The sequence below is a fragment of the Pristiophorus japonicus genome, chromosome 22, assembly GCF_044704955.1.
Source record: "Pristiophorus japonicus isolate sPriJap1 chromosome 22, sPriJap1.hap1, whole genome shotgun sequence".
NCBI lineage: Eukaryota > Metazoa > Chordata > Chondrichthyes > Pristiophoridae > Pristiophorus > Pristiophorus japonicus.
This window is the reverse complement of record NC_091998.1, coordinates 42,639,613-42,657,497: the sequence shown is the minus strand read 5'-3', so window position 1 is coordinate 42,657,497 and position 17,885 is coordinate 42,639,613. Positions and strand designations below refer to the sequence as shown.

The window sequence follows — 17,885 nt, the reverse complement described above, 5'->3', positions numbered from 1 at the left end:
TGAAAGCTCCCGTGGCATCGGTAGTGGTCAGTGCTGGGCCCTGCTCCCGATCCCGCAGAGCTCTCTGCTCGATTGTTAGCGTCGGACTCTGCCCCTGGAAGCTGTGCACTTGTTTGGCTTCGGCCCAGTGGCCTCGGCTCTTCCGACAGCCAAGGTTTGAAGCTGTTGAAAGGAAGGAATGTCCTTGCTCCTCGAGACTGAAGAGGGGCTGTCAACAATCTCACCGTGCGCGAACTCTGACCTCTCTCTGTGCAATGACTGCCTTGCAACCTTGGCCCACAGACACACTGCAAAAAAAACACCCCTTTTATTGGCCCACGCCTGTAACACAGGGGGCGTTGGAAACACACACCGAGTCTTCATTACTTCTCAACTGCAACGGAGGTTTGGGGTGGGGGGGTTGGGGGGTCGAGAAATGGATAAACGGTTGGCAAGTGGAAAAAGTCACTCGATCCTGAAGGGGTCTTCGGCTCCGATTCAACCTTCAATGGACTCTCTCTTGCCTTGGTCTGCGTACACCCACCAAGTCTGAATGTGTCCATTTCTATGGTGAACTGGACTTGATTGGGAGACTTGCATTTATATAGCGCCTTTCACGACCACCGGACGCCCCAAAGCGCGTTACGGCCAATGAAGTACATTTTTGGAGTGCAGTCACGGTTGTAATGTGGGAAACGCGGCAGCCAATTTGCGCACAGCAAGCTCCCACAAACAGCAATGACCAGATAATCGGTTTTTGTTATGTTGATTTGAGGGATAAATATTGGCCCAGGACACCGGGGTAACTCCCCTGCTCTTCTTCAAAATAGTGCCATGGGATCGTTTACGTTCATCTGAGAGAGCAGATAGGGCCGCGGTTTAACGTCTCGTCCGAAAGACGGCACCTCCAACAGTGTAGCGCACCCTCAGCACTGCACTGGAGTGTCAGCCTAGATTTTTGTGCTCACTGGAGTGGGACTTGAACCCACAACCTTCTGCCCACTGAGCCACAGCTCACATTGTAGGTAGGGGAGGGGGTTGTGGGTAGAGGAACATGAGGCACGATCAGAACCAGCTCCCACCTCACATGAAGTGGGGACTAGTTTCGCCCTTTAGATGCAGGGAGGATGTTTCCCCGGGCTGGGGAGTCTAGAACCAGGGGTCACAGTCTCAGGATAAGGGGTCGGCCATTTAGGACTGAGATGAGAAGGAATTTCTTCACTCAGAGGGTGGTGAATCTTTGGAATTCTCTATCCCAGAGGGCTGTGGATGCTGAATCTCTGAATATATTCAAGGCTGAGATAGACAGATTTTTGGGGTCCAGGGGAATCGAGGGATCTGGAGATCGTACGAGGAAGTGGAGTTGAGGTCGATGATCAGCCGTGATCTTATTGAATGGTGGAGCAGGTTCGAGGGGCCGAATGGCCGACTCCTGCTCCTAATTCTTATGTTCTTATGTTCTTATGTTCTCTCGTGCATTGGTGAAAGATTGTTACTGGAACAAATTCAGAGCACCGACACGGAACAGGTTCCCGGTTAAGCTCACGAGTTGGATACAATTAGGGAGGCTCAGTTTCTTAAAAAATCATTTTATTAAATCAAATTCTTCAATGAAAGCATCATTAGTTATCATCTTTCCCTATTTTTACAAAGTATTCACAGTGCAGAAACAGGCCATTCGGTCCCACCGCTCCAGGCCGGTGTTTATGCTCCACACGAGCCTCCTCCCATCCACATAGCCCTCTATTCCTTTCCCCCTCGTACGCTTGTCCAGCCTCCCCTTAAATGTATCTCTGCTATCTGCCTCAACCACTCCCTGTGGCAGCGAGTTCCACATTCTCACCACTCTCTGGGTAACACAGTTTCTCCCAAATTCCCCATTGGCCCCTGGCAAGAAAGAACGGCCAGACTGCAGATTAGGACAAATGGTTCTTGCAAAGTGTGCCCCCTCCCGATCCCTACCGTTAGATTCTGCTGTGGAAACGTATTGGGAGAGCTGTATTCAGGCATTCCACCAGCTGGACAGAAAGGGCCCACTAGCCCTCCTTCCAATGTTCCCTTTAATCTGCGCAGTGCGCAACACTCGGGACCTCCTGCGCAGCCGACTCTCCGTGAAAAACCGCGCACGTGCAGTATTTTAAATGGGCCGCCCACCCCCCAAAAAAACAAAAGGGAACTTTGCCTCCTTCCCTAACCCAATGGCTCAGGGTCTCAGGTAACCGGGGCACGTTAGTCGAGCGGTCACACCGCCCCCTTGAGTTAGGAAGAGGAAGAACCAGTCAGCGTATCAGCTCACGACCGCAATGGGACTTCAATAACGTGGATAGACTGGAGGAGCTGGCGTTGTTCGCCTCAGAGCAGACAAGGTTGAGAGGAGATTTGATCGAAGTGTTCAAAATCATGAGGGGTCTGGACAGAGTAGATAGAGAGAAACTGTTCCCATTGGTGGAAGGGTTGAGGATCAGAGGACACAGATTTAAGGCGATTGGCAGAAGAACCAAAGGAGGGAAAACCTTTTTACGCAGCGAGTGGTTAGGATCTGGAATGCGCTGCCAGAGAGGGTGCTGGAGGCAGACTCAATCGTGGTTTTCAAAAGGGAGTTGGATAAACCCCTGAAGGAATAAAATGTGCCATGTTACGGGAAAGGGCGGGGGAGTGGGACTCACTGAGAGCCGGCACGGGCTCGACGGGCCGAATGGCCTCCTTCCGAGCTGTAACTGTTCTCTGATCCTATCCGGTGACCGACGCTCCAAGTGTGCGCGTGCAGCGAGCGGATTGGATCCGGTCGGCTCCTGAAGCCCCCCACAGCCCAATAGCCCGCTATGCGCTCGTTGCCGAGAGTCGCCCGTAACAGGAGAGCCAGCGCGGCGAAACAGCGTGGGGCGAACGACGACCGCTCCTCGCGGACACAGACCAACATTCACGCTGAGCCGTCGGTCCGGAGGCCCCGCTCAGGCCGCTGCAGGGCAGGAACCCCCACCCTGCGTGCGGGAACGCGAATGGGCCGCGCACCCAGTTAAAGGGACCCCGCACTAAAAATACCATGGGGTGGGGGGGGGGGGGGACACAGACTTTGGGGGAGTGGAGGAAACCAACTCCTCTGAAAGGGGGAGCAAGGGAAGAAATGGTCCCAACCCCCTTAAATGAAGAAAAGGACAACACAGCCCGTTTGAGTGGCGTCTCTGAATACAGACGGCCATGCGTTTTGAGATAGTACGCTTTAGGCACTAAAGTTCATGTTAAATTTTAAAGAGCACAACTTCATGGCCAGTTACCAAAGTTGCTCCTTCACCAGAGCCCGGGCCAGGAGCACAAAAGGCTCCTTTGTGTTTGGTAATCACTCCCCAAGCTCTGCACACAGTGTGTGCCACTCAATCACTGGGGGGTTTCTCTCGCAGTGTTTACAGCAATGGGCACACATTCCTTCTCTCCCCCCCACTCCTGCAATCCGCATCCATCTGCGGGGGGGGGGGGGGGGGCGCGAGTGCAGACTCCCTGCTCATAGATCTTACAACAAATCGGGGAGAGCCGACTCCCCCCTCGGTGTGTGCTCTTCCCAACTCCCCCTCCACCCCGCTGCGTGCTCTCTCCCCCCCCAACCCTCTTCCCCCCTCCCCCTCCTCTCCCCCCACCCTGCCCGCCGTGTGCTCGCCCCCCCCCCTCCATTCTCCCCCCTCGCACTCTCTCCCCCTCCCCCCCTCACGCTCTCCTCCCCCTCCCCCCACCCCCCCCCCCACGCTCTCCTCCCCCTCCCCCCACCCCCCCCTCACGCTCTCCTCCCCTCGCCTCCCCCCTTGCGCTCTTCTCCTCCCCCCACCCTCCGACAGCACAAAGCCTTTCTCTGCCGGCTTGCTTGTTACTGCGGGAGCCCCAGCCCAGGCTGCGGAACACCTGGAACCTGCACCACATCTCATGCATCAATGACAGAAGGTTACAGTAAAACACAAGGTACACTGTTGCCTGGGTCTTAAAGGGGCAGCACATCTTCTCTGCCAGCTCTGCCTTGCATTCTGGTTTTGTGCTCTTATTTATATAGTCTAACAAAGACCTGCATTTAGATAGCGCCTTTCGCTTCCACCGGACGTCCCAAAGTACTTCACAGCCAATGAAGCACTTTTCTTTTTGGAGTGTAGTCACTGTTGTAATGTGGGAAATGCGGCAGGCAATTTATGCACAGCAAGCTCCCACAAACAGCAATGTGATAATGACCAGATAATCTGTTTTTTTTGTGATGTTGATTGAGGGATAAATATTGGCCCAGGACACCGGGGATAACTCCCCTGCTCTTCTTCGAAATAGTGCCATGGGATCTTTCACATCCACTTGAGAGAGCAGACGGGGCCTCGGTTTAACGTCTCACCCGAAAGATGGCACCTCCGACAGTGCAGCGCTCCCTCAGCACTGCCCCTCCGACAGTGCGGCACAGTATCTGGTTGCAATAGGCGTGTTGACGTGATAGGAAGTCACACAAGTGAGTGAGTGAGTGAGTGAGTGTGAGTGAGAGAGCGAGAGAGAGCGAGTGAGAGAGAAAGCGAGTGAGCGAGAGAGAGCGTGAGAGAGAGAGAGAGAGAGAGAGAGAGAGAGAGAGAGAGAGAGTGAGAGAGAGTGAGAGAGAGTGAGAGAGAGTGAGAGAGAGTGAGAGAGAGAGCGAGAGAGAGCGAGAGAGAGCGAGAGAGAGCGAGAGAGAGCGAGAGAGAGCGAGAGAGAGCGAGAGAGGCCGGAGGTCGCGCAGGACCCGGGCAGAAAACAAATGGGGCGGCCACTGCCGTCAGGCCGTGAGAGTCGGGCACATTTATCCCGAGGTTGGCACCAAGCACCTGTGGCTGGCACCAGCCTTGGGGGGGAGGGCGTGGGCGTGAGAGTGAGTGAGAGTGTGAGAGAGAGTGAGAGTGTGAGACAGAGTATGAATGCGTGAGTGCGAGTGAGAGTGAGAGGAGTGCGAGTGAGAGGAGTGCGAGTGCGAGTGAGTGCCCTTGTTGGCTACAGATGCCCAGCCCCTCCCCCACCTGGACGATATCGCTGCCATCAGCACATTGAGCAGCTTAAGCTGCTCCCCTGACACGCTCGACATTTTTCTGGTGGTTAATAAAACCAGCCGAGATTGAGTGCCTCAAGCTCGGGGAGACAGTGGGCCTTTTGTCTGCCTGTCCCGCATTTAATAACGAGCAAAAAATGATTGTAGTATTTAGTGCATTCCTTTCAGCACACCTCAGCCTATCGTTACACTGACCAGAGGTTCGCTTGCCGGGGATCAGATTTCAGTCCAGATTCTAACTGAGCAGGATCGTAGCTGACTTTCCCCCCCGCCCCCCCGCTCTTTCCCTCTCAAATAGCAGCTGCAGTGGTTGTGAACGAATCCTTTCGAACGATTGTGGCGTGGCTGCGCACCTTACACTCTGCACACGGAGATCTGCTGACTACACGCAGGAAAGGTGGCCACTTGCACACTGCCCCCAAGTTTCCCTGCTCTCCCGGGGATGGTTCGCCCCTCTCCCCTCTCCATCGCGTGCCAGGGTTTCTGCTCCGTGCCACCCGGCCCCCCTCGAATGCACAGAGTCCCAGCGGCCGCACCTCACGGGTCAGCGGGAGTCAGCCGGCTTATCCACCATGGAGAGCATCGCCGCCACCGTGGCTCAGCAGGTACCACTCTCTCTCGCCTCCGAGTCAGAAGGTTGTGGGTTCAAATCCCACTCCAGACACCTGAGCACAAAAATCCAGGCTGACACTCCCAGTGCAGTGCTGAGGGTGTGCCGCACTGTCGGAGGTGCCGTCTTTCAGATGTGATGTTAAACCGAGGCTCCGTCTGCCCTCTCAGGATGTAAAAGATCCCATGGCAGTATTTTGAAGAAGAGCAGGGGAGTTATCTCCGGTGTCCTGGCCAATATTTATCCCTCAATCAACATAACAAAAACAGATTATCTGGTCATTATTACGTTGCTGTTTGTGGGAGCTTGCTGTGCGCAAATGGCTACCGTGTTTCCCACATTACAACAGTGACTACACTCCAATAGTACTTCATTGGCTGGAAAGTGCTTGGGGACGTCCTGAAGTGGTGCAAGGCGCTTTATAAATGCAAGTCTGCCTTTGTTCAGGAGGTCCAGGTGCCAGGAGGGGCTGGGGTGGCACTTCACCCCACAGCTTGACCTTTGAACTGGCTCTGCGGGCTTGACCTCCCGGGGCCAGAGGTCGCACAGGACCCAGGCAGAAAACAAATGGGGCGGCCACTGCCGTCAGGCCGTGTGAGTCGGGCACATTTATCCCGAGGTTGGCACCAAGCGCCCGGGGCTGGCACCAGCCTTGGGGCAGAGGGCGCGGGAGTTGGCATGTACCACGGAACGCAAGGTAACCACGGGAATCAGCAGGGGCTTCGCGTATCAGGCACTCGGGCCACATTCTATCTGGTCCGCCCCGTGTTTCTGAGGTGTAGAATATGTATAAACTCCACACACTTGGAGCCTGCAATCTCGCGACTGTCAGAGGCCCGAACGCCAACAATGTCATTCCAGTTTAGCACGATTGAGTGCGCCTCAGATAAGCCCCTGCACTGTGGGCTCACCTATTCATCAACCGCTAATCTAACCGGGGATGGCGGGGAGAATCTCATCAAATTTGCTGTTACCACTAATCTCCTTCCATAAATATCTTTCAAAGAGTTTGACAGCTTGCGCTTGATAACAGACAAATCCCTGCTGTGATCGCCATTCATCACTGTCAGCAGTCACTTCATTACCAAATCGGTTTGACTCCCCGCACCGTCTGTTTAACCGTTCACAAAGCAGGCCGCAATGCCGCCGAACTCCAGGAATTCTCCCCCTGCTCTTTCGGCGTCGGCCGTGGTTCACCGGGCCAGCACCCTCTCGCCCCCCCCGGCTCACCTGCTCGTGGGTTCAAGGCCCCACCCCAGAGACTGGAGCACAGAATCGAGACTGATGCTCCCAGTGCTGTGCTGAGGGAGTGCCGCCCTTCGGATAAGACGTTAAACCGAGGCCCCGCCTGCTCCCTCTCGGGTCTCGTGTCACGATCTTGAGCAGGGGAGTCCTCCCTGATGTGCCGGCTGGCATTTATCCCTCAACCAACATAACAAAAACAGATTCTCTGGCAAGTTAGCACAATATTTTTTGTGGGTGCTTGCTGTGCACCAATTGGCTGCCGTGTTTCTTACATTGCAACAGGAACTACACTTCAAACGTACTTCACTGGTTGCAAAGTGCTTTGGGACGTCCTGTGCTTGTTAAATTATTTATTTTCCCTCCCAATGAAAAAAATTATATGGAGATTTCTGTCGCAACAAAATCTGAAATGAAAGGCCCATTGTGAACTGAAGGGGCTTTAACGTTGGCAGCTTCAGTCGCTCAGTTCGTAGGAGCGTGTTCTCCAGACAGCTCCGTGCGGTTCGGTTGCTGACTCGAGTTCTCTTATCGCAAACAGCACAATCATACCGCCCCAGGAAGCCATGGGGACAGGAAGAGGCCATTGAGCCCCTCGGGCCTGTTCCGCCATTCAATGAGATCGTGGCGATCTGCGACCTTAACTCCACCCACCCGCCCTGGCTCCATATCCCTCAACACACTAGGCCAGCAAAAATCTCTCGCTCTCAGCTTGAAAATGATTTAACTGAGCTCCCTCCTGCTGCTTTTTGCGGGAGAGTTTTCCACACTGCTACCATCCTTTGCACGAAGCTTGCAACTTCTCACTGAAAGGCTCCCGAGAGGCTGCACTTCCCCTGCTCCAAGGCTTGTCTGTGATCTTTGCGCTGGCTCCCAAAGAAGGAGGGGAGAGAGGCGGAGAGGTTCAGGGTGGGACCTCCAGAGCTCAGGGCCCCAAGGCAGCTGAAGGCACGGCCGCCAATGGTGGAGCGATTAACATCGGGGATGAGCAAGAGGCCGGAATTGCAGGAAGGCAGAGATCTGGGAGGGGGGAGTTGTAGGACTGGAGGAGGTTACAAAGATAGGGAGGGGCGAGGCCACAAAAGGGATCTGAAAATAAGGACCGGAATTTTAAAATCGAGCAGTTTCCAGACTGAGGTCAATGTAGGTCAACAAGTACTGGGGTGTTGGGTGAGTGGGACTTGGTGCGAGTTAGGACACGGGGCAGCGAGCACAGGGATGATGGGTGAGTGGGACGTGGTGCGAGTTAGGACACGGGGCAGCGAGCACAGGGGTGATGGGTGAGCGGGACTTGGTGCGAGTTAGGACACGGGACAGCGAGCACAGGGGTGATGGGTGAGTGGACTTGGTGCGAGTTAGGACACGGGGTCAGTGAGCACAGGGGTGATGGATGAGTGGGACTTGGTGCGAGTTAGGACACGGGGCAGCGAGCACAGGGGTGATGGGTGAGCGGGACTTGGTGCGAGTTAGGACACGGGACAGCGAGCACAGGGGTGATGGGCGAGTGGGACTTGGTGCGAGTTAGGACACGGGGCAGCGAGCACAGGGGGTGATGGGCGAGTGGGACTTGGTGCGAGTTAGGACACGGGGCAGTGAGCACAGGGGGTGATGGGTGAGTGGGACTTGGTGCGAGTTAGGACACGGGGCAGCGAGCACAGGGGGTGATGGGCGAGTGGGACTTGGTGCGAGTTAGGACACGGGGCAGCGAGCACGGGGTGATGGGTGAGTGGGCCTTGGTGCGAGTTAGGACATGGGGCAGCCAAGTTTTGGATGAGCTCGGGTTTATGTGGGGTGGAAGATGGGAAGCCACGGCCAGGAGTGTGCTGGAACAGTCGGGTCTCGAGGTAACAAAAGCACGGCTGACAGAGTGAGTTTAGGAATATGTGTGAAAGGCGGTTCCACCCATACCCAGGCAAAAAACACCCAATGTTTTGGGACCTAAAGACTCTTCAAAATAAACAACATCTGAAAGGTTCAGCCAGCGTTTGAACAAACAGTCAGTTAAAACCAGCACCAGCTTCGCAACCTGAGCCTGACGACACAAGCAACTCGAAACAGACGGAGAAACCGAAGGGCTGGGGGCTCGGAGGTAAAAAATCTAAGCGTGGGCTCTGCTCGCCCGGAACCCACCTGCAGCTTCCCGGAACGCCACCATGGAGATCTGCGGGCTAAAGACGGATAAACGGGGAAGGACTATTACTCTGGCAAACTCGGAAGAAACAAGTCTTCTCCATGGAAATCGTTTCAACAAGAGGCCTTCCCAATCCCAGAGCCCCTCCCTCCCCAATCCCAATGCCCCTCTCTCCCCAATCCCAGAGACCCTCACTCCCCAATCCCAATGCCCCTCTCCCCAATCTCAGAGCCCCTCCCTCCCCAATCCCAGAGCCCCTCCCTCCCCAATCCCAATGACCCTCACTCCCCAATCCCAATGACCCTCACTCCCTCCCCAATCCCAGAGCGCCTCATTCCCTCCCCAATCCCAGAGCCCCTCACCCCCCCAATCCCAGAGCCCCTCACCCCCCAATCCCAGAGCCCCTCACTCCCCATTCCCAGAGTCCCTCACTCCCCAATCCCAGAGCCCCTCACTCCCTCCCCATTTCCAATCCCAGAGCCCCTCACTCCCCAATCCCAGAGCCCTTCACTCCCTCCCCATTCCCAATCCCAGAGCCCCTCACTCCCTCCCCATTCCCAATCCCAGAGCCCCTCACTCCCTCCCCATTCCCAATTCCAGAGCCCCTCACTCCCCAATCCCAGAGCCCCTCACTCCCCAATCCCAATGCCCCTCACTCCCCAATCCCAGAGCCCCTCACTCCCCAATCCCAAAGCCCCTCACTCCCTGCCCATTCCCAATCCCAGAGCCCCTCACTCCCTCCCCATTCCCAATCCCAGAGCCCCTCACTCCCAAATCCCAGAGCCCAGAGCCCTCACTCTCTCCCCATTCGTAATCCCAGAGCCCCTCCCTCCCCATTCCCAATCTTGGAGCGCCTCACTTCCCATTCCGAATCCCGGAGAGCCTCACTGCCCCGATTCCCAATCCCCTCACTCCCCAGTCCCAGAATTCCTCTTCCTTTCCAGGCCAAATTCACAAAATGGAGCCCGAGACCCCAGTCCATCCCACCCTTGGAAGACCGGAATGGAGCACGGCACCAGGAATTGGGGGAGGGGGTGGAGGACGGGGGAAGAGGGAAGTAAGGATCCCTGTGAAAAGGACTGAGCAGGACTGGGACTGAGACTGACTGGAGACACCTTGTGGACGATTAACAAGCTGCAAATTGGAACCTTGCACAAAAGAAAGTTCAACCATATACACGCTCACATCAAAATATGTTACACTAATTATCACCCCTGTGCTCGCTGACCTACATTGGCTCCCGGTTAAACAACGCCTCAATTTCAAAATTCCCATCCTTGTTTTCCAAATCCCGCCATGGCTCTCGCCCCTCCCTATCTCTGTAATCTCCTCCAACCCCACAAACCCCCCCCCCCAAAAATGTCTGCGCTCCTCTAATTCTGCCCGCTTGAGCATCCCTGATTATAATCGCTCAACCATCGGTGGCTGTGTCTTCAGCTGCCTGGGCCCCAAGCTCTGGAACTCCCTCCCTAAACCTCTCCGCCTCTCTACCTCCTCCTTTTAAGACACTCTTTCAAACTTACTTCTTTGACCAAGCATTTGGTCACCTGCCCTAATGGTTCATGTGGCTCAGTGTCAAATCTATTTTGATTACGCTCCCGCGAAGCACTGTGGGATGTATTGCTCTGTTAAAGGTGCTATATAAATGCAAGTTGTTGTTGTAGAAGGGAACTTAAACTTAAATACCGCTTTAGGAATTACAATTTGGTTTGTCAACGCAGTATCTGTAAGCGTGTCGGAATAATGAATGAGTTTCTAAGTTTCGGAACTGAATCCGTGATAATCTCTCTCTAACTTTATTGTCATTCAGTGTCTGACTGGGCACAAAGCTTCCGAGGCAGATGAGAAATGTCGCTCTGCATCTGATCTCCGCAGCCCCCCTCACGGGAATCGCTCTGTGAAAACATTGTCCCAGCTGTCAAAGTTAACCTTTGACCCCCCCCCCCCGGGGGGCCACTCTGTGTGATAATGAATCAACGACACCCACCTTCCATCAGCCCCGGGGGCAGCTCAATTAATCACAGCTCCAGACCGCAGAGTGCCGGTCGCTACTTCCTGTCGCCCCTGGCCTCGGGAGAAGGGATGGCAACAGACCAGGCTGCTGTGGGCCGCTCCCAGCCTCGCCGAGGCCATCGAGACGTATCCGGAGGCTGACCGAAAACCGTAACACGTGGAGCCCCAGATATCCAGGGCATGCAGTGCGCAGAGAGAGAAACTGGGCTTTCGCAGGACTGAACGAGGCCCAACTTTCATTTTGTGAGCTCACTTTCTCCCCCCGCACCCCCCACCCCCCCCCATCCCTTTTTATCCTGAAGGCACTGGCACCATGCATGGCCATCCACCTGTGACAGAGACTGGGGGGGGGGGGGGAGTGGCTATTTGCCCGTGGGGGCTATTCCGGTTGGTAGTGGCGCCTTTTGCTGTGCTAACAGTTCCATGGGTGCCGTCTGCTCTCCGGTACCTTGCCCGCCTGGCATTCCACGTGCGAGCCTCAACATCGGCACCCATCTCAGCCTGTCCTTCACCCATCATCAGAGGCAGTCCCTCGGAGTCGAGAAAGTCTTGCTTCCACTCTCAAAGTGAGTCCTCAGGTGGCTGAACAGTCCAATACGGAAATGACAGTCTCTGTCACAGGTGGGACAGATAGTTGTTGAGGGTAAGGGAGGGTGGGACTGGTTTGCCGCGCGCGCCTTCCGCTGCCTGCGCTTGATTTCTGCATGCTCTCGGCGATGAGACTCGAGGTGCTCAGCGCCCTCCCGGATGCTTTTCCTCCACTTCGGGCGGTCTTTGGCCAGGGATTCCCGGGTGTCAGTGGGGATGTTGCACTTTATCAGGGAGGCTTTGAGGGTGTCCTTGAAGCGTTTCCTCTGCCCACCTGGGGCTCACTTGCCGTGTAGGAGTTCAGAGTAGAGCCCTCCCCTGCTCTTCTTCAAAATAGTAAGATCTCCTAATCCATCTGACGGTTTAACGTCTCATCCGAAAGACGGCAGCTCTGACAGTCCCGGGCTCCCTCAGCACAGCACTGGAATGTCAGCTGAGGTTATCGGCTCAAATCTCAGGAGTGTGACTCGAACCCACAATCTTCTGACTCAGAGGCGAGAGTTGTGACCCACTGAGCCAGCGCTGAGACACGTTTTAAGGATTACACATCGTTCATGTTGTTAATTATATTTCTGGAGCCAAAGAAAGCACTGAAGTTTGAAGCATTCACAGTAGGTGGGTGGTCTCGTATATTTTCATTTGGAAGCAGTGACTTGCAGAATAGTAAAGGCTTTTGTACCTACACTGCGCGGATAATAGGACGACGGAAAACTCGGGGTCAGAGTTTCAGGGTGAGGGAGCGGCCATTTAGGGCGGAGATGAGGAGAAAGGTCTTCACTCAGAGGGTGGAATTCTCTGTCCCAGAGGGCTGTGAATGCTGAGTCATTGAGTATAGTCAAGGCTGAGATCAATTGATTTTCAAACGCTAGGGGAATCAAGGGATATGGGGATCGGGCGGGAAAGTGGAGTTGGTGGAAAATCAGCCATGGTCATATTGAATGGCAGAGCAGGCTCGAGGAGCCTCATGGTCTACTCTGCTCCTAATTCTTATGTTCTTGAAAAGCGCCCTGGCAGATGAACAGCCTGAAATGCGAGGCGTGTCTTAATCGCAGCAGCTCTCTGGGCGCCAGGCCGCACTCCAACCGGCACCACGCCCCAAACATTCAGACGCTGGCGTGTTTGGCCAGGGGGATTGGCAGGGTGAACGTTGAGAGGCAGCACAGCGGGTGAAAAAGGGGGCCAGGCGTAGAATTCACGCCCACGCACCGCTCGGCCGAGCGGGATGACGCAGTGCCCGGTCCCGCTTTACCCGCCGCTCGCCCGCGCGGATTACCCTCGGCCACGCCGTGCAAGCCAGACGCCAGCCTGACGCCAGAGACGAGGAACGCGCAGGGCACCATTCTGCTGTTCAGACACCTCTCCGCGGCTGGGCCCAACTGCGGAAATGACAGAGGCTTGGTCCGCAAGTCACGGAACGGCACAGGACACGAAGCCATTGGGCCCATTGTGCCTGTGCTGGCTCTTTGGTAGAGCTATCCAATTAGCCTCATTCCCCTTGCCCTTTCCCCCACAACCCTGCATATTTTTCCCCCTCAAATATTTATCCAAGTCTCTCTTGAAAGTTACTGTTGAATCTGCTTCCACCGCCCTTTCAGACAGCGTGTTCCCGATCACAACAACTCGCTGCGTGAAACAATCTCCCCTCTGGCTCTTTTGCCAATTACTTTACAAGTCACCTCGGGACCAGGGAAACGGTTAGAGAGGCAGATTGTGGGATGGAGACGGATTCTCTACATTTCTAATTCTTAAAGCATCTACAGGGAAGAATCATTCTTTTTTTCCGGGCCGAACAGGTCATATTCTACAATATCCAACACCTCTCAAAAAAACTTGCATTTATATAGCACCTTTAACGTAGTGAGAGAGTCTGCTCTCAGGTGGATGTAAACGATCCCAGGGCACTATTTTGAAGAAGAGCAGGGGAGTTACCTTCGGGGTCCTGGGCCAATATTTATCCCTCAATCAACATAACAAAAACAGATTATCTGGTCATTATCACACTGCTGTTTGTGAGAGCTTGCTGTGCGCAAATTGGCTGCTGCATTTCCCACATTACAACAGTGACTACACTCCAAAAGTACTTCATTGGCTGTAAAGTGCTTTGATATGGCCGTTGGTCCTGAAAGGCGCTATATAAATGCAAGTCTTTCTAAAACGTCCCAAGCTGCTTCACAGATTTACAAAATTTGACACCGAGCCACATTAGAAACATAGAAACATAGAAATAGGTGCAGGAGTAGGCCATTCGGCCCTTCGAGCCTGCGCTGCCATTCAATAAGATCATAGCTGATCATTCACCTCAGTACCCCTTTCCTGCTTTCTCTCCATACCCCTTGATCCCTTTAGCCGTAAGGGCCACATCTAACTCCCTCTTGAATATATCCAATTAATCGACATCAACAACTCTCTGCGGTAGAGAATTCCACAGGTTCACAATTCTCTGAGTGAAGAAGTTTCTCCTCATCTCAGTCCTAAATGGCTTACCCCTTATCCTTAGACTGTGACCCCTGGTTCTGGACTTCCCCAACATCGGGAACATTCTTCCTGCATCTAACCTGTCCAGTCCCGTCAGAATCTTGTATGTTTCTATGAGATCCCCTCTCATCCTTCTAAACTTCAATGTATAAAGGCCCAGTTGATCCAGTCTCTCCTCATATGTCAGTCCTGTCATTCCGGGAATCAGTGTGGTGAACCTTTGCTGCAGTCCCTCAATAGCAAGAACGTCGTTCCTCAGATTAGGAGACCAAAACTGAACACAATATTCCAGGTGAGGCCTCACTAGGGCCCTGTACAACTGCAGTAAGGTCTCCCTGCTCCTAGATATTAGGACAGGTGACCAAAAGCTTGGCCAAAGAGGTAGGTTTTAAGGAGCGTGTTAAATGGCGGAGAGAGAGGCGGGGAGGTTTAGGGAGGGAATTCTAGAACTTGGGGCCTGGGCAGCTGAAGGCACGGCCACCGATGGCTCCAGCCTTAAACCATCAGCACCCAGAGCCAGCCGAAACTCTGAACATCGACCAACACTGTCTCCAGGAGTGGAAGCATTGGCCAGGCCGAGAACCTCACCCTCGGGTGCTTCCAACTCAAAGAGGGGAAAAGTAAACGGAACAAATTGCAAAGCAAGCAGGAAGCCAACTTGGTTTGGCAATGAACGCTTCCGTCGTCAGATACAGATCAGCCTTGTCTGGAGGCACTGAACAGACTGGAGACCAGGCACCTTGACCCCAGCCAAGACCAACAGGGACACAGAAAAGAATGAAAAGCCAAGTCAAAGGGAAATGAAAGCAAACTAACTGAAGGATGAGCCAGCTTTTCGCTCCACATTAGAAGGCGTGCCAGCCTCGGTCGTTCTCCCCTCCACAGTCCCCCCAGCAACTCGCTCGCTCCCCCCCCACCACCAATTGTCTTTGTCCTTTGTCTGGATATTCCTTCTGTGCCTGCAAACAGCACCTAATGCGATTTTAGCGATGAGGAAAGATTGGATAGGCTGGGGCTGTTTTCTTTGGAACACAGGAGGCCGAGGGGGAGACCCTATCGAGGTGTATAAAATTATGAGGGGGCTAGTTAGAGTGGATAGGAAGGACCTATTTCCCTTAGCAGAGAGGTCAACAACCAGGGGGCATAGATTTAAAGTAATTGGTAGAAGGGGATTTTGAGGGGAGATATCTTCAGCCAGAGGGTGGTGGGGGTCTGGAACTCACTGCCTGAAAGGGTGGTAGAGGCAGAAACCCTCACCACATTTAAAAAGTACTCGGATATGCACCTAAAGTGCTGTAACCTACAGGGCTGGAAAGTGGGATTAGGCTGGGTAGCTCTTTGTCGGCCGGCGCAGACACGATGGGCCGAATGGCCTCCTTCCGTGCTGTAAATTTCTATGATTCGATCAACGCGCTTTACTCTGAATTCAGGAGGCATTGAGATGGCTTTCAATGGATCGAGATTAAGAGTGGAAGGCTGGTCACAGTTCCCAAGCGAAGTCCAAGTGTGCCATTCCCTGAAGGTTGGTGACCCACACGATCACATCGTCAATGCTCGGGTGGGCCAGGGCGAGAGACACGTCATGCTCCCTCCAAGCCCGTCTCATGGCTTCTCGACCACGGCCTGCTTTGAGCCACAGTCGTGGCCCCCACTGCGCGTCATGTAAGCGGTACCCAGAGACGGAACGGCTTACGCGGTGTCCATCAGGCCCCACCCACACACCTCACGCCAAATTCCCTTCAACTCGGGCTTCCCACGGGTCAGCCTGACCGTCTTTGACCGCACGAAACAGTCTGGTGTCGCAGTAGTTATTACTTAAATGGAGAAAAAGTGCAAAGTGCTGCAGTACAGTGGGACCTGGGGGTACTTGTGCATGAAACACAAAAGGACAGTATGCAGGAACAGCAAGTGATCAGGAAGGCCAATGGAATCTTGGCCTTTATTGCAAAGGGGATGGAGTATAAAATCAGGGAAGTCTTACTACAGTTATACAGGGTATTGGTGAGGCCCCACCTGGAATACTGCGTGCAGTTTTGGTTTCCATATTTATGAAAGGATATACTTGCTTTGGAGGTAGTTCAGAGAAGGTTCACTAGATTCCGGAGATGAAGGGGTTGACTTATGAGGAAAGGTTGAGTAGGTTGGGCCTCTACTCATTGGAATTCAGAAGAATGAGGTGTGATCTTATCGAAACGTATAAGATTATGAGGGGGCTTGACAAGGTGGATGCAGAGAGGATGTTTCCACTGATGGGGGAGACTTGAACTAGAGGGCATGATCTTAGAATAAGGGGCCGCCCATTTAAAATTGAGATGAGGAGGAATTTCTTCTCCGAGTTGTAAATCTGTGGAATTCACTGCCTCAGAGAGCTGTGGAAGCTGGGACATTGAATAAATTTAAGACAGAGGTCGACAGTTTCTTAAGCAATAAGAGAATAAGGGGTTATGGGGAGCGGGCAGGGAAGTGGACCTGAGTCCATGATCGGATCAGCCATGATCGTATTAAATGGCGGAGCAGGCTCAAGGGGCCGTATGGCCTACTCCTGCTCCTATTTCTTATGTTCTTATTGGAGAAAGGGAAAGCCCGGTGGCTGATTCAGAGTTCTCTCCGGGCCTGTGCTGCCGATTTCAAACACCGCAGCAAGCTGAAGGACTCGCCTCAAAAGGAGAGAGGGGCTTGTGGACAAACTCAGGGTCAAGCCGAGTGGAGGAAGCGAGCATCTGCCCGGCTGCTCAAAACCCGTCCCGATGACGTGCGACGCGCGTTGCAGAATCATCAGCCGCCAGACAGCACAAACGCAGCCTGGCAGAGAGAGTGACAGTGTTACTGTACACCTCCGGCACAATCCCCAAACCGTCAGCCGCACACCGCAAGCTCGCTGCTGTTTATGTATTTTACCAGCTGTCTTATTCCTTACAAGGCCCACAGTCTCTGCAAAATAACACCCAGAACCTCAGTTTTACAGAATTAGATGCAACAGAGATAATATTTACAGTGGACGTTCGTAAAGGCTGGTGAAGTGAACACACTGTGCATTTGCCGATCTTCCATGATGTTGTACACGGGCAGTCATTGTGGTCTCCAGCTAGCTCAGTGGGCAGCATGCTTGCCTGAGTCAGAGGGTTCACGAGCCCATATCCCTTGATTCCCCTAGAGTCCAAAAATCTATCCGTCCAACTCAACCTCCAACATATTCGAGGACCCAGCATCCGCAGCTCTCTGGGGGTAGAGAATTCCAAAGGTTCACCACCCTCTGAGTGAAGAAATTCCTCCTCATCTCAGTCCTAAATGGCCGACCTCTTATCCTGAGACTGTGACCCCTGGTTCTAGGCTCTCCAGCCCGGGGGAAACAACCTCTCAGTATCTACCCTGTCAACCCTCCTCAGGTCGTTGTGTTTCAATGAGATCGCCTCTCATTCTTCTAAACTCCAGAGAGTATAGGCCCAATCTCTCCTCGTAGGACAATCCTCCCATTCCAGGAATCAATCCGTTGCACCGCCTCTCTTAGATAAGGAGACCAAAACTGTGCACAGCACTCCAGGTGGTCTCACCAAGGCCCTGTACAATTGTAGCAAGACTTGCTTAGTCTTATACTCCAACCCCTTGCAATAAAGGACAACGTTTCAATTGCCTTCCTAATTGCTTGCTGTACCTGCATGATAACTCTTGTGTTTCTGGTACTAGGGCACCCAATTCTCTCCGAACACCAGCATTTAATAGCTTCTCACCAGAGTGCCACACTGTCAGAGGTGCCGCCTTTCAGATGAGACATTAAACCGAGGCCCGGTCTGCCCTCTCAGGTGGACGCAAGA

The 17,885-nt window shown here is 53.7% G+C and overlaps 1 protein-coding gene across 3 annotated transcripts in view; it reads right to left on the bottom strand.

Annotated features, from left to right (window-relative positions):
* The window catches only part of LOC139234971 (fibroblast growth factor receptor 1-like), a 242,364-nt gene that overhangs the window by 91,830 nt on the left and 132,649 nt on the right, over positions 1-17,885 (bottom strand). The gene's annotated exons all lie outside the window — the stretch shown is intronic.